This window comes from Cyanistes caeruleus, chromosome 9, assembly GCF_971803275.1.
Source record: "Cyanistes caeruleus chromosome 9, bCyaCae1.hap1.1, whole genome shotgun sequence".
In the NCBI taxonomy this organism is placed as follows: Eukaryota; Metazoa; Chordata; class Aves; order Passeriformes; family Paridae; genus Cyanistes; species Cyanistes caeruleus.
In genome coordinates this window covers 34,084,123-34,096,191 of record NC_141709.1, presented here as the reverse complement: position 1 = coordinate 34,096,191, position 12,069 = coordinate 34,084,123, and the positions used below count along the sequence as shown (strand labels likewise).

The following is a 12,069-nucleotide window of genomic DNA, read 5'->3' as shown; positions in this document are numbered from 1 at the left end:
GGGATGAGGCCGGGCTGAGCCCCAGGGAAGGGAGCCACGCTCCAGCACTGGGAACAGCAGGAATGGGGACAGACAGGGCTTGGCCCCTCTGTGCCCAGCCCATCCCTCAGCCCTGGCTCCTGGAGCACCCCTCACTCACACCAGAGCCACAGGGGAGCAGCTGGGGCTGCCCTGGACCCCTGGCAGTGTCCCAGTGGACACTGGGCTGGAGCAGCCTGGGACAGGGGGAGATGTCCCTGCCATGGCAGGGCTGGGAATGGCTGGATTTAAGCTCCCTCCCAACTCAAACCGGTCTGGGATTCCGGGATTCCAGGATCTTCCACCTGTTGATTTCACTTCCCATTGCCAGTGTTTCCTCACCCCCCTGCCATGGATGGATCCTGTGGCTGGGCTCAGGCTGCCTGGAGGGCTCTGCTGTCTCTGGAGTTGGTTTGTGATGGGATTTGAGGGTTGGGGATGACCAGGACCTCTGGGGTCACCGGGGCAGGTCCATGCACAGGGCTGGGCCCCAGAGCCCCCCTTGCGTGGCCTCTCCTGGCCCTGACCCCACAGAGCTCTGGGGCTGCCCCAGACCCTGCAGTGGGAGTGGGCTGGGTGGGGACTGGATACAATCCCTGCCTGTCCCCGTCACATTTCAGGGCATGGCTTTGGCAGCAATTCCCATTTCCCGCTGTGAGCTCCAAAGCCATTCCCAACACTCCGGTTTCCCTGGAAGCTCCTCCTGGCAGGGACAGGGGGCACAGGCGAGCCTCAGGGCTGCACCTTGCCTTTCCCAGCAGGATCATGGAGCACTGTAAATTAAGCACAAGAGCCACAATTTATTCCTTTTTTGGGAAGCTTTTTTGTCTCCTCCGAAACATCCTCTCTGCAAATCCTCCCGCTCCGAAGGCAGAGGGGAGCCCAGCCCACGAGGGCTGAGCCTGAGGCTGCAGAGATTTTATTTGTGCTTTGCTCACTATTTATGGCGTTTTAAAATTAAGTTTTCTAATGTTACTTAATACCCAAGGAAGTTTAATTTCCTTGAGTTCCAGGGAGGCTCTCCAAGGCAGAGCGGCCTGTTGGCTCCCAGCTGGATGGACAGCCACAAAATTCCCTTCTCTGCCACATTCTGTGGCCATGCTGAAAAAAGAACGGTTTTGGCCCAGTCTCACCTGTCTGATCGTTTTTTGCCCTCAAGTGTCTGCTGAGAGCTGGGTGAGCTCATTCCCTGTTCCACTGCTGGGAGCTGCAGCCATTCCCTGGGAACAGCAGCAAATTCCATCCCTTCCACAGCATCCCACGGACACAGGAACAGAACAGCTCCAGAGTTGCCAGGGCAGCTCGAGCACCTGGGAAGAGCCTGGCCTGGCTGAGGCTCAGAGGCACCAAATCAGGGCTGGCTCCTCATGTCAGGACCTCAGGAGGCTGCAGAGCTCAGCTGAGGAGAGGAGGGGTGAGCACAGCCTGGAAAAGGAGGAAAAACTCTTTAAAAATAAACATAAAAATATAAAAAAGCAGAAAATCAACTCCTGTCACAGCATTGTCCAACTTCCAACACTGCTTCCAGTTCCAAGTTTCATTTTCCATCCACCCAGTCATGGGAAAAGGGGAAATGCTGAGCCCTGGAGGGACATTTTCCAGGGAAGCCAAGGGGTGACCCAGACATTACGTGGCAGAGGGTTAATCATGGCAATGTCACTGTGATGTCACTGTGATGTGACATTTATTGATTGCAAAGGCCACCACAGCCTTTGCCTTCAGCCCACATGGAATGCAGGTGCCCCCTCCATTACCTCTTCCCTACACCCTGTGGGGTTTGGATTCCAGCTGGGTTTGGTTTCCATGATGGATTTGGTTTCCAGCCAGGTTTGGTTTGTGTTTGATTTCCACACTGGATTTGGTTTCTACACTGCATTTGGTTTCCATGCTGGATTTGGTTTGGTTTCCAGTTGGGTTTGGTTTTGGGTTTGGTTTCCATGATGGGTGTGGTTTCCATGATGGGTGTGGTTTGGGTTTAGTTTGGTTTCCATGATGGGTTTGGTTTGGGTTTGGTTTGGTTTCCATGATGGGTGTGGTTTCCATGATGGGTTTGGTTTGGGTTTGGTTTGGTTTCCATGATGGGTTTAGTTTGGGTTTGATTTGGTTTCCATGATGGGTTTGGTTTGGGTTTGGTTTGGTTTCCATGATGGGTTTGGTTTGGGTTTGGTTTGGTTTCCATGATGGGTGTGGTTTCCATGATGGGTTTGGTTTGGGTTTGGTTTGGTTTCCATGATGGGTTTGGTTTGGGTTTGGTTTGGTTTCCATGATGGGTGTGGTTTCCATGATGGGTTTGGTTTGGGTTTAGTTTGGTTTCCATGATGGGTGTGGTTTGGGTTTGATTTGGTTTCCATGATGGGTGTGGTTTCCATGATGGGTTTGGTTTGGGTTTGGTTTGGTTTCCATGATGGGTATGGTTTCCATGATGGGTTTGGTTTGGGTTTGGTTTCCATGCTGGACCTGAGCGTCCCCCAGATTTTGTGGGGCATGACCCAATCGATGACATTTTATGTCTGTCCCTTGTTTTCCTGATCTTTCACGGGGATTTTTCTCCAGGGATTTCTGGACAGGGCCTTTGGGAACAGCTGCCTCTCCCGAGGGCAGGAGCCTCTCCCAGGCAGCGCTCGGAGCTCCAGCCTGGAGTGAGGCTCCATCCCCCCGTGCTGGGATGGGCACCAGGATGAGCCCACGGGACCCTGCCCTGTTCCTCCAGCCCCACAGGCTCTGGGAGACCGGGCAGGTGGCCCCTGGCAGGGAAAGGGGCTGGAATGTTTCCCATTTCCCAACAGGAAGGGCAGCCTGGGGAAATTCAGCCCCTGCTCCGCTGAATTATTCCATGGGCAGCCTGGGAGAACACAAACAGCACATTTACCCCATAAAGACATTAATAATTCCACAGTCTGGAGTCTGAAAGGTGTTTCTTTTATTCTAAGTGTTTGCAGAGTGAAATTAAACTGCTGTAAGCGCTGAAGAAAGGTAATTTATTTTTGTTTCCCTTTTCCCTTTCAACCGTGGCATTTAAATATTAACTGCAGCATTTTACCAAGCACATCAATTCATTTCCTGTGGGGGCAGAACCAAAGAGCCTCAGCAGGAGCCCTGATGGCCTTAATGAAACCCTGCATTAAGCAGAGCAGTGGCCCCGGGTGGGAACAACCCCCCAGCACCCAGATTTCCCCGGAGCTGCTCTCCTGCATCCTCAGATCCTCATTCCTCGGCTGCCTCGTACCTCTCCTGAGTGCTGGGCAGCTGGAGCCGGGCTTTGAGTGTCCCTCTGGACACGAGGGGGACCTGAGCCCCTCCTTGGGGCTGGCCCCATGTGGGGACCGACCCCACAAAGCCCCCGAGCCCCCAGGAGCTGGGCAGGGCAGAGCTCTGGGATTCCCAGCCCTGCATTCCCAGCACCACTGCTGCTCCTGCAAAGGCTGATCCTCAAAGCTGGCCAGGGACAGAGGAGACCTCGAGCCTCCCCTGCAGAGTCCCCTGGGTGGCTCAGTGTCCCCTCAGCAGGAACTCTGCTCTGAAGGGACCATTTCTCCTCCCAAGGCAGCACAGCCTCCAGTGGTGCAGATGGGGAACGGGAGAAATCTCCACTGGTTTCAGAACAGGCCACAAGAAAGGGAGAACCTGCTGATTCCCAGAGTTAATGAAATGGAAAAGCTCTCCAAGAGCATCAAATCCAGCCTGTGACCCATCCCCACCTCAGCACCAGCCAGAGCACTGAGTGCCCCTTCCTTCTCAGTCCCATTGTATTTGTAACCACAACATCTCCACAGTGAATACTGGAACCACATCTCCACACTTCCCAGGGAATACTGGAACCACATCTCCACACTTCCCAGGGAATACTGGAACCACATCTCCACACTTCCCAGGGAATACTGGAACCACATCTCCACACTTCCCAGGGAATATTAAAGTCTGGGCTTGATGATCTTTGTGAATCCTTTCCAGCTCAGGATATTCTGTGATTCTATGATTCCCCTTGGCTCAAATTATGCTTTTTTCTTCCAGGCTGGACTGTTAAACCAGAGTATGAATAGCAGCACCCTCAAAAAAACCCAAACAAACCCTAAAAACCAAAAATAATAATAATAATAATAAAAGAAATAAACCAAAACAAACAAAACAAAAAACAAGCAAAACAACAACAAAAAAAATCCCCAAAACCCCCAGTGTTCCATCTGTCAGGCTTTTTTTCAACCTTCTGCAGGGCTGTAGAATCACAGAACAGTTTGGGTTGGAAGTGACCTCTGGGGTTCCTCTAATCCACACCCCAAAATAGATCAGAACAGGGTGGAGGTTGGTTTTGCTTTCCCAGAAGAGATGCACGTGGTTTGTCTGCCATTAACTTCTTCCTTAAGCTACTTTTTTCCTTGCAAAAAGCCCTGACTCAGAGTGCTCTTGAACAGGACAACTTCCCTCGTTCAAAATAGCCACAGTTCTTTGAAAGAAACCAAACCTCAAACCACTTCCTTCCCTCCAAAGTGAAAGCTCCTGGAGCAGTGGTGTCAGGCAGCACTCGTGGTGCTTGGGGAGTGCTCCTGCTCCTGTCCCTGCTCGTGCTCCTGGCTCCTGCTCCTGTTCATGTCCCTGTTCCCATCCCTGCATCCTGTTTCCTGGATGGAAACTCAGAACTGAAACTCTGCAGCCCCTAAAAGCAGCTGCTGAGGTGCTGTGGATGTGCCAGCCTGGTCTCCACCCTCGCAGCTCCCAGGACGGAGGGATTGAGGATTGAGGAAGGGATGGAGCCAAGGCCAGCTCCCCGCCTCGGCTGCAGCTCAGGACTCTGCAGTTTATTCCTCTCTCTGCACAGCAGCACTGTGACCCGGGCCAGCAGGAGCAGGCACGGCTCCCCCACATCCTGCCTTTATTGCCGTTTATTTCTTTCCAGCTGGTTATTGATCCATCCTTTGGCAGCAGCGGTTGCCATGGCACCAAACATCCCAGTGCTCTCCCCTGCCTCATAAATAGCAATTATGGCACAGCAGCCCAGGCTTTGCCATCTGGACAATCCCGTCCACTTCTCCCCATCTTCTCTCCACAGGACAGCCTTTGCTTTCTAATCAGGATTTACCTTTTTAAACTCCTTTATTCCCATTTCCCTGGGCAGGTGGGGGGTTATCCCATGGTCCCAATGTCCGGCAGGATCCAGAGCCAGGAGCTGCCCTCAAGCTTCCAGTGGAGCACGGGGAGGGAATCTGGGAGTGTGGGGAAGGGAACAGGGCTGGAAGTGGAGCTGGAGCAGCAAAGCTGGCAAAAACTTTTGGCAATTTTCAAAAAGAGGAAATTACCCAGACCCAGGGAATTCCGGGTTGGGTTGGGAGGAGAGTTAAAGATCATCCCCCCCTGGCAGGGACACCTCCCACTGGCCCAGGACACCCCAGGAGCATCTGCAGAGCACCAGGAGCACAGGGAAAAGGGCAGAGGTGGATTTGGGAGCTGGAGCTGCAGCACACAGTCAATGCTCAGAGCTCAGAGCCCAGCTCTGCATTTCCATGCCCAAGGATTCTGATGGAGCTCAGCTGGGGCTGCTCAGCGAGAGCCTGGCTGGAAATGCAATAAATAAATGAGAGATAGATCAATCAATCAATCAATCCCTAGCAACAGGTGCAGCCCTTTCCCAAATTATTTTAGGATTATGGAATTATGGAATCCTGGGCTGGTTTGGGTTGGGAGGGACCTCAGAGCCCACCCAGAGCCAGCCCTGCCATGGCAGGGACACCTCCCACTGTCCCAGGCTGCTCCAGCCTGGCCTGGGACCCTCTGGGGATCCAGGGGCAGCCCCAGCTGCTCTGGGAATTCCTGTGCCAAGGTCCCCTCACTCCCCTCCACTTCACCCCTGGCACTGAAGCCGTGTCACAGATGTGACCCTGGCCCTGTCCCCGAGGGTGGCCGAAGGACAATTCTCAGTGTGAGGTGATGTCCAAAGGTCCCTCAGGCACAGCCAAGTGCTGATGTCCATCCTGCCCCAGCTCCTGAGCCTGAAACAGCAGCAAAAGATCACATTGATCTCCACCAACAACGTCCCCAGAACATCCCCCGCACATTTCCACCCCTGGGAAATGGCCTGATTTAAAGGCAGTAACCTGAGCTGTCCCATGCACTTCATTCCTTCTGGCCAGCCTCAAAGGTTGCTGCTTCCAGTTTTGCAAGGTGCAGGATGGAGGAGGAGACGGAGGCATCTGCGGGCATGGGAGTGGTTTGAAAGATCTTCCAGAGCCGGGCTCTGGGGAGATTCAACGGGGGCTGCAGCACCAGGAGATTGTTTTTGTCCCTAAAAATAAACAGCAGAGAGTTTGGCTCAGCAGGATCTGTGTACAGCCCTGGGGATGGAAAGCAGCAGAGGAAGTTGTTTAAAATAAATAAATAAAAAGAAAACACCATTTTTTCCCCCTGCTAGGGAGCCAGGTTTTGTTCTCCTGGATATCCTGCCAAGATACACAAAATGTGACAGTCCAGGAGCGTGACAGCCCCAGCAGCGAGCGCGGGGTGGTCTCGGGGTCACAGAGCAGGGGACACTCCTGGGCTGCTGGGGGTGACTGGGGGGGTCACACCCCGGAGCTGGGGGCTCTCCCTGGCACATCTGGGGCTCAGGTGGCACTTCTGGGGCTCAGGTGCCAGGAGCCAGCCCAGGGGAAGCCCTGGGGTGCCAGGGCTATGCCCCTTTGCAGAGGGGACTGTCCTGTTCCTGCTCCTGTTCCGGCCCCATCTCCAGCTCCAGCCCCAGCTCCATCCATCAGCACAGCAGGGCTGGGCCAGCCCTGGCAGGAGCAGGGGACAGTGGCAGTGCCACCAAGCCCTGCTGCTCCTCTCAGTTTATTTAAGTCCTGCAGTTTATTTAGTAGCTCCTATTCTGGGGTCTGTGTGGCAATTTCCCTCTGCAGGGCACAGATTTTCCATTCCCAGCTCTTTCCTGGGGGTTCAGCACACGAGACCCAAGAGGTTAAAGCTGAACGCGTTGAAAGAAAATGCAACGTTCTCCCACAAAGCTGCTTGGAACAAGAGGCTTTGGAGAACCACAGGCTTGTGGAATGAGGCTGGAAAAGACCTCCAAGATCTTAGAGTGAAAGGGGATGTGCTTTGCTGAGCTTGGTGACATGGAGCAGTCAGAAAATTTGGCTGGGAGGGTCACCGAGCTCCAGACCCAGGTCCTGGGCCAGGTCCCAGAGGCACAGCAGGAGTGGAAGTGGCCCAGCTCTGGGGATCCAGCAGCAGCCAGGAAAAGGCTGAACTCGCCCCAAGGCTGTTCAAAATGACACTCGGCTTTTCACAGCTCGGTTTCTGCACAGGGCAGAGCCTGGGGAGCTGCTGCGGGGACATTCCTCGGAATCTAGGGCTGGAGCACCGGGACAGGCCCTGGCATGGAGGAGCTATGGCTGCCCCATCCCTGGGGGTGTCCGTGGGTGTCCTGGTGTCCCCACAGTGTGCCCTCAGTGTCCCCGCAGTGTCCCCACAGTGTGCCCTCACTGTCCCCACACTGTCCCCACAGCTGAGCTCTCCCCCGTCCCTCTGCAGCTCCCAAACCCGGCACAGCCACGGAGATTTGGTCCCTTTGCAGAGCACCAGCAAGGAAAAAACATCTCCTGGGTCTGGAGAAGGAATTTCCATGTGCACGAGTTTTCCAGATAAAAAAGACAGGGGTTTGTTAACATGTGTCACTTCTCTCTGTGGTTGTATTTCACAGAGGAAAGCTTTCAAAACAACTTTGACTTTTATTAGAGGACACACGTAAAGAACTTTTTTTTGAATTTGGGGTTTTTTTAAAATGAATCAGCTGTTCCATCTCCCTTCTGAGTCCAGATCCTGAGGAGCATAAACTCTGCAGAAGAGCCTTTGGGATCCCAGAACTGAGGATGGCTCTGAAACAGTCATTTTATACCCTCAGGGAAAATTTAAATCCTGGATTTAGGCTGTTCCATGTTGGAAAGGCTCTCAGGAGCTCTGGACACCCAAGACATTTTCCAGGCAGGCTCTGAGGCCAGGCAGCGGTGACCCGAGGAGCTGAGCCGTGGCCCCAGAACCCTGAGGGGAGCCCTGAGGGGAGCCCTGAGGGAAGCCCTGAGGGGAGCCCCGGGACCTGAGGGGAGCCCCGGGACCTGAGGGGAGCCCTGAGGGGAGCCCCCGGAGCCCTGAGGGGAGCCCTGAGGGGAGCCCTGAGGGGAGCCCTGAGGGGAGCCCCGGGCCCTGAGGAGAGCCCTGAGGGGAGCCCCCAGAGCCCTGAGGGGAGCCCTGAGGGGAGCCCTGAGGGGAGCCCCCGGAGCCCTGAGGGGAGCCCTGAGGGGAGCCCCAGGCCCTGAGGGGAGCCCTGAGGAGAGCCCTGAGGGGAGCCCTGAGGGGAGCCCTGGGCCCTGAGGAGAGCCCTGAGGGGAGCCCCCGGAGCCCTGAGGGGAGCCCTGAGGGGAGCCCTGAGGGGAGCCCTGAGGGGAGCCCTGAGGGGAGCCCCGGGCCGCTCCCGGCCCCGCTCGTCCCGCCCAGGCCGGCCTGAACCCGCTGCTGCCGGGCCACGGCAAAACCGCGGTGGGATGGAGGCAGCACCGAGGGACCCCAGCTGCATTTACTGAAAAACAGCCCCCAAAACACATTTCCTGTGTCTGATTTCCCTTGGAAACGTGCAGGATGGTCTGGCAGCCGGAGGGGCCCGCTCGGGCCAGCCCAGCCCGGCTCCTCCAAAGGGCAAGAGAGCACCCAGGCCCCAGGATGGGATAAAGGTGTCCTGGACACCCCATGGTGGGATAAAGGTGTCCTGAGCACCCCATGCTGGGATAAAGGTGTCCTGAACACCCCAGGGTGGGATAAAGGTGTCCTGAACACCCCAGGCTGGGAAAAGGTGTCCTGGACACCCCACGGTGGGATAAAGGTGTCCTGGACACCCCACGGTGGGATAAAGGTGTCCTGGACACCCCAGGCTGGGAGTGCAGCTCAGTAAAGGCACCCTGAATGCCCCAGACAGGAGGGGATCGTGTTAAAGAGCAGCTAAAACCACAGGAGACGACAAATTACAGCCCTCAGGCTTCAGCCTGGCAGGGAGGGAGCCGGGAGAGGGATCCAAGGCTGGATCCAGGAGGCTCCTGGCACTGGAGGGAGCACAGAGGGGCAGGGACAGGCCCCAGAGGGCACCAGGGGTGTGCTGACCCTTGGGACATCACCCCAGTGACCCCAGGCCAGGCCCAGGGGCTCAGAGCCCACCCCCAAAACCCCTCATCACTTACAGAAACCTTGGGGTGATGGGGGACCCTAATGGGAATCACCTGTGATGGATCACCCTTAATGAGAATCACCTGTGATGGGGATAATTCCTAATGAGAATCACCTGTGATGGGGACCCTAATGAGACTCACCTGTGATGAGGATAATGCTTAATGAGACTCACCTGTGATGAGGATAATGCTTAATGAGATTCACCTGTGATGGAAGGTCACCCTTAATGAGAGTCACCTGTGATGAAGGTCACCCTTAATGAGGCTCCTGAGCCACACGCACCGAGGCTAATTCAGCTGAGGAGGTGCCAATATTTGTTCAATGTTGGTAAAATAAACACCCTGAAGTGGGAAGTTACATTACTGCGAGTGCTTTATGGACATGTTTTAATTTAAATAAAAACCAAAATCAGTCCAGAGGAGTCTCTGGAGCCAGGCTGGGAGAGCTGGGAGTGCTCACCTGGAGAAGGGAAGGATCCAGGGAGAGCTCAGAGCCCCTTGCAGGGCCTGAAGGGGCTCCAGGAGAGCTGGAGAGGGACTGAGGACAAGGCCTGCAGGGACAGGACACAGGGAATGGCTGCCAGTGCCAGAGGGCAGGGCTGGATGGGATCTGGGGCAGGAATTGTTCCCTGGCAGGGTGGGCAGGCCCTGGGATAGAATTCCCAGAGCAGCTGTGGCTGTCCCTGGATCCCTGGCAGTGCCCAAGGCCAGGCTGGATGGGTTTGGAGCAGCCTGGGACAGTGGGAGCTGTCCCTGCCATGGCAGGGGTGGAACGAGCTTTAAGGAGTGTTTTTCAGGGCAATGGAAATGATATAAATTAGAGACATGAAACAGCTCTTTAAGCGGGAATTTGATGAATAACAGCTCCTTGGAGCAGTGGAACAGCAGGAATTCAGGGTAGAGGAAATTCTTTCCTGTGGAGGGGAGGTGCAGTGGGGGATGAAAACCAGGGAAAAACACAGCATAAAACACTCCCAGGCACAGGGGGGGATTTTGGGGTGTCTGTGCAGGGCGGAAGCTGCATCAGTGATCCCTGTGATAAAACAGCCACAACATCCATCAGTGCAGGATGACACCTCAAAACCTCGTCCTTTGATCACTCCCACTGAACCAGGCCTAGCCAAGGTGGGATTTAATTAATTGTTTTTCTTCATCAGCCCAGGAGCCTGGAATGCCTGAGCACTTCCCCCCAGTTTTGGGGCACACGCCGTCCCAAGTGAACGGCGTCATCTCAGCTGGAAGACGTGAGCACAGTGGGCAGCCCATAAATATCCATTATTGCTCCATGGAAAACAGGAATATGCACGTGGCCTTTGGCAGGGGAGCCCCACCCTCTGAGGAGCGCAGGAATTATTTGGGGCATGGCAGGAATGTCTCTCCCCTCATTCCATCTCTTTTACCCTTCTCCTGGTCTTTAGGATCCTTCCAATAGAAGAGCTTGTGTTGGAAAGCAGAGGAATTTCCAGCACAGCAACAAGGAAAGGTGCGGGATCAACAGGCTGGGTGGGGATTAGACACGGCTGGGCAGCCGGATTCCCACGGATTTCGGTTATCGGGAACGTCATCCCGAGGTCTCCTCTGTTTCCAAACAAGGCCTGCCCAAAGCAGATCGTGGAATCCACAACCTCATCACATTTGGGCTTTCCAGCTCAGGAATTCCTGGGGATGGAAACAGGAATTCCAGCCCAGGGCTGAGGAGTGGTGGCACCTGTGGGACACTCCTGGGAATGTCCAGTGGTGGTGGCAGAGCTGATCCCACCGGAGCCACACACGGAGGGGTCTGGCTGCAGAGCAACACCGAGAGCCCAAATCCCCTCCTGTGGCCTTTGGGGACCCTCAGCACAGCGGGGACCATGTGGGGCAGGGTTGGGCACTCAGTGGGGCAGGGTTGGGACACTCGAGCACTCACTGGGGCAGGGCCACCTTCCACAGCCCAGGGTGCTTCAATTACATTTGCACTAATTACCCTGGAGGTTTCTGACAGAGAAGAGATGCAGAAAAGCAGAGTTAAATTATTCTCCTGTCACAAGTCTGCCCAGGGGAGCAGGAACATCCTGTTTGCACTATTATGAGATAATAAAGGCATTAAACAGGACATAATTATGGCCTCGTTAGTTATGGCCCTACACATTTATTGGGGGGTTAAATCTCTGTTCAGACCACAGACTCGACCTGGCTTAAGAATCCCCCTGGAATGACAAAGTTTTCCCTTTCAGTAATGTCTAGGAGTTAATAAAATCCACAGGTAAAGGAACAAGCACAATTCCTGCCGGGATCTCGGCGCCAGGGCCATGGGACACAGCTGGGACAGGGGGACACTTTTCTCCTGGCCACATGTGACAGAATCCAAAGATGCTTTGGGTGGAAGGGACCTCTCAGAGCTTCACCTGCAGTCTCTCCCCTGCCATGGCATCTCTCAAATGTTATTTATGTCCTGCTCTGGCTTTTTTTAATAGAGGAGGAAAACTTCCCTCCCTTCCTCCTCATTTGTTACAGGCATTAAGTTAAACATGGCTTCCTCTTAAACTCGACCTAATCCAATTAATATTAATATTGCCCTGAGCCAGGCTGATCTCATTAGTGTCGATATTTAATATCTTTTCTGCGAGTTGCGCTGAAAATGAGCTTCTTGCATTTCAGCGGGTCTGGAGAGGAGGAACAGCGTTTTCTTCCAGCTCGGGAATGCGGGAATAAGGAACGGCCTGGGGCAGGGAGTGCGGGGTCCGGCGGCTCCTGTGCCCCCGGCAGAGCTCCGGGAGCTGCGGGGCCCCGGGCACGGGAAGTTCCCGGGAAGTAACTCCGACCTGGGAGCCTCAGCCAAGGAGGGAATTACGGGGAACCACCGGGATAAAGC

General features: G+C 54.8%; 1 long non-coding RNA gene across 1 annotated transcript; it reads right to left on the bottom strand.

Moving 5' to 3' along the window:
• Window positions 1–2,916: 2,916 nt before the first annotated feature.
• Window positions 2,917–9,304, bottom strand: LOC111932912 (uncharacterized). The gene is made up of 4 exons (XR_002866409.2): window positions 9,228–9,304; window positions 6,105–6,292; window positions 3,898–5,999; window positions 2,917–3,863 (listed from the first exon to the last, which is right to left on the bottom strand). It is a non-coding gene; the product is annotated as an uncharacterized LOC111932912 (long non-coding RNA).
• Window positions 9,305–12,069: the final 2,765 nt, after the last annotated feature.